Below are 4,789 nucleotides of genomic sequence, written 5' to 3' on the forward strand. Positions count from 1 at the left end.
TGTGGATGAAAAAAAGTGTCTAAATGTAATGTAACATATCATTTAAGGGCACCATGGGCGCTCCAGTCTGACACACACACACACACACACACACACACACACACACACACACACCTAACAAAGCCTGACATTTGTAAACACTGTAAAATGATAGGGGTTTATGTTAGAGAAAAATACTCAATAAACAGACAACATGCACAGGTTCTCATGGGATTTAGCAACACACGTTTACTTTTATTTATTTAAAAAATAGTAGAATTTGAAAGAATGAGATTTGGTGCACCACTATTGTAGATACCGAGTGCTTTTACATGTAGCCCAAAAATTAAAATAAAATCAAATAAAAAACAAAAACCTCCACAGGACAAGTTTAGGTCGACAAGATTTGAGATAAATCGAGCTTTCGCTACATCGATAGCAAACATTGTGCTATCAAATATACCAACCAGTGGGGTGCCGACGTATCCACAACGCGACACACACTCCACAGGGTGTTGAAGGATGAGGGGGGGGGGGGGGATTCAAAGTATCAGTATGAAAACACACGCAAGTCACAGGAGACCAATAAACAAGGCATGTTTCCTATTTCATCTTTGTGACGAACAGCGAAGAGCCAGTGGTGTGTCTCTGGCAAGAAGAACGAGGGGGAGAGAAGGTACATATAAAAGTAGGCATTTTTGTAAAATTGAAGAATATAATAATAATGAATAATGTATGTGTGTGTGTGTGTGTGTGTGTATATTGGGGGTTGGGGTGGGGGGGAGGATGGGGGTAATCGTACCAAATTCAGACACTTTCTTGGCCAGTTGGCAAGCGTGTGAATTAAAAGTGAGAATACAGTACTAACATAGACCAACATGTACATGTACTGAGCTTTACACTGTTTTACAAAATCAACAATACCAAATAGAAACAAAACAAAACAAAACAAAACAAACAGACAAAAAAAACTATGAAATAAGCAATTAATGAATGAACAAAAGTGGGTACAAAAACAACTGTTTCCTGTATGTTATGCTAGATTTAGTTTCTCCTAAGGAACTGAGTTGAATGCTGGCATCTTCACAACCCTTCACCGCCTTCCGCATCTGCAGCACAGGACAGCTGGACCATCTCTTATGTATGTGTGTGTGTGTGTGTGTGTGTGTGTGTGTGTGTGTGTGTGTGTGTGTGTGTGTGTGTGCATGTGTGTGTGTGTGAGAGAGAGAGGACAGGAGTGCCGAAGAAAAGCCAAGCTCACAACTGACCAGTGTGGTCCACGTCTCTGAGACAGCCGGCACCAAGCTCAGAGATTGTTGTCTCCTTATTCGCCAGGCGTCGGTTGTTCCTGTGATGAGTTTTGAGGGTCTGACTCTGAGATGAGTTCATATCTCTTTAGCACTGTTAGCAGTGGTAGTGGATCACACATGGCAGTATAGATGGGTAGCATGTCTCCCCATACAGCAACACAGTTAACACATCAGCTAACGCTAACAAACGCTGGAGTCCCTAGCGGCGGTCTGGAGCCGCACCGAGACAAAGCTGAAAAAAAAGCTGCACAGTTAAACATGGAAAGAAAAATGTATGATGTATAAAAACAGACAAGAAAACAAAAAAGAAACAAAACAAAACAAAACAAAACAAACAACGACAACAACCAATTTACAAAAAACAAATTCCATAAACAAAAGAAGTAACATAATGTAACACTTGTGTTAAAGTGACAGGCAATTTGCATTTTTCTTTACGTCCTTCCTGCACTGTTAAAATGATTATAGACAGCATTGATTCAATACAAAACATAAAAATATGTCAACCAGTGGAGGTGGTTTTCCTTTTTGAAGGGATTGGGGTGGGTGTGTTTGGGAGGCTGGAGACAGGGTAGAAATACAATGCCATTACACAGAGAGCCTAATCATCCCGGTAGTAAGGATCTCAGTGGATATCGTCTTTCCTTGGCACCTTTGCCAGTTATTCTTTTTCCCGATTGGAAACCCGTTTATGGTCTTTCTCTACAGAGGAGTGTGAGCGGAGCGCTCATCTCTGAGGAGAGGATGGATCTGTCCAATTAGTGGTGTTTAACTCCCGAGCATCGCGCTGCGTCTTTTTTCTTGCAATTCTGCAGCGGCTCAGATGTTGAAGTGCGCTACCTAATGCCACGCGGGTCAGAACACTCGTAGGCCAATAAACAGCGGCGGGGGATCGAGCATCTGGTATGCAAGTGCATGGAGTCAGTCCAGTTCCACCCCCCCCCCCCATCTGTTCTACTTTATGCCATTGTTAGGGGCGACAAATCAACATGAATGAAAAATAAACTCCTCCTCATCAAATGCTGTCTGTCACGTGTGATGTGTGTTTGGGGTTGTTATGCGTCACAGCACTCCACTCTAAACACCCATTTCACACCGAACACAAGCAAACCTGCAGCAGATTATGGACGACTCACTGGAGCCTTAAGAAGACGACCCTATGTCATGATTGGCAGTTTGCACATGTGTCCTGAAGATCATTAGTGTGTGTGTGTGTGTGTGTGTGTGTGTGTGTGAGAGAGAGAGAGAGAGAGAGAGAGAGAGAGAGCCTCAAGGCTGTAGTAGTTGTAGGAGTAGAGGGAAACAGCAGCACTGTCTGCTAGTTACTCTGAATCCTCTAGGTTTTAGACTCCGGCATGGGATTGTGCACATTCATGCTATGCATTTCCATGTCTTTGTGCATTTTATTTATGTCTGTGTGTGTGTGTGTGTGTGTGTGTGTGTGTGTGTGTGTGTGTGTGTGTGTGCGTATGAGAGTGGGTTGTGTTCGAGCAAGAGGATGTGTTTGAGTAAGCTTCCTACGTCCATTTTGCTTTTCGTTTACTTCAGCAACATATCTTATAGCAGCACCACGTCAGAGTTGCGACGCTCCTCTCTCTCTCTCTCCCTCTTTCTCTGTATCACCCCATTCTCCACTACTCTTCTGTGTCAAGTCATCCTGGTCCCATTTTTCGAAATAAAAAATGCAAACTCATCCCACCGCAGTAGCCTAGCTCAAACAGAGTGCAGGCTAATTTCATTCTGAAGCCGTTACTGTGGATGATGAGCAATTAGCAATCAAGCCATCCCACAAGTCCAATAAAGCAGTGGCTATGATGAGCTAGCAACTGCTAATCTGTGTGACGGCAAGGGAATGTGTTGGGGTGCACGCGCATGTGAGTGTGTAATCAAAGCCATGTGTGTGTGTGTGTGTGTGTGTGGTGCGACGGTGAAATGGTGAGATTAAGTGGACGCTTGATCGTTCACGCCCCCCCCCCCCCCACCACTCTTATCAAATGGCGACAGAGCTTTGATCAGATTCTCAAAAGCCAGCCCGTCACCGAAGCAGACAACGTGTCGTCCCGAACACCGGGCGCTGCCACCGTCGATGGCAGGCAGACGAGAACGTCTGCCGCTCAGCCGCCGCGACCGAAAAAAAAAAAAAAAAAAAAAAACGAAGAGAAAAGTAATCAAAGGAGCGCAAAGTGAAAGATGTGAGGAAATGGAGATAAGGCTGCTCTCCCAACCTCAAAAAAAGCCCATGTCTGCCCCAACGCCTCACTGACAGGCACTGATTAAACTGGTCAGGTAAGACCTGGGGGCATGGGGTGGGTGTGGGGTGGGTGTGGGGTGGGGTAGCAGGGCAGGTGGGTGGCAGCGGAATGAGGTGCGACACCTGCTTGTGAGCAAGAGCAGACTGCTTCATGCCTTAGATTCTAACCCTCCTGGGAGTGGAGTTTGGCTCCTCGGGGATGTTTGGTTTTGTTTGCCGATTTGAAAAGTTTGAAGTCGTGTGTGTGTGTGTGTGTGTGTGTGTGTGTGTGTGTGTGTGTGTGTGTGTGTGTTACTAAAAGGGACCCTCCCGTCTGGCAGTTTCAGGCCTTAGCGTTAGCAGCTGCAGATTTAGTCTCTGTTTGCTGAGATCTCCTCTCGATGTCTCTCTCCTCTCTCTCTCTCTCTCTCCTGGGTTCCTCGTAAGCACAGGAACACACACACAAATACACACTCTCAATCCACCCACCCACACACTTAACACTCTTTCTCTTCAGTTTCCCACACCCCTGCACCCCAAAGATGGCGGCCGAGCCTGGACCGGACCTGGACCGAAGTCTGGTCCAGATTAGAAGATCAGAACCAACCCCAGGAGGGCCACTACCACCCCCCTCCCCCCACTACTGACACTGCAAACCCACCTCCTCCACTGGTGCACAAAGCCAAACATGGTGTAATAAAAAAAGAACACACATATTGGGGTACGAGAGGGTACAACATTTGTTCTGAACCGAAACATATCAAAACAAAACAAAACAAACCGAAAAAGAAAAGCAAAAGCAAATGAATGTCTCTTAACATGGAGTAGAAAACTAGGAGCATGCTAAAGAACGGGGCTCTTCACTCATGTACACAGAGGGGAGCGGTTAACATTTACTGTAGGTACAGTACACTTACGTACACATCCATGACAGGCAGAGGGGCCCAGAACAACAACAGTTTGTTTCTGTTCTCTTTCTTTCATTCATTCATTCTTTCATTCTTTCTTTCTCTTCTCTTAGAAATGTCTTTTCCTTTGCCTTACAGAAATGGGAGGCCTGGAGGGGGGTAGTGTTTGTATTTCTGTGAGACTTGTCTTTGTAAATCTGTGTTAGTAAAGCAATGAAGCTGTCCCAGTTCCAGACGAAAGAAAAAAAAAAGGAAAAAGAAAAGTTGTTTGCACGTGTTGTTTTGTTCTTTCGTTTGTTTTTGTCCCCCTTTCTGCAAACAGTTAGTTAGTCCAAGCCAAAGGAGAAAAAGAGAGGGTGGTG

Source organism: Sardina pilchardus, chromosome 10 (genome assembly GCF_963854185.1).
Source record: "Sardina pilchardus chromosome 10, fSarPil1.1, whole genome shotgun sequence".
Lineage (NCBI taxonomy): Eukaryota > Metazoa > Chordata > Actinopteri > Clupeiformes > Clupeidae > Sardina > Sardina pilchardus.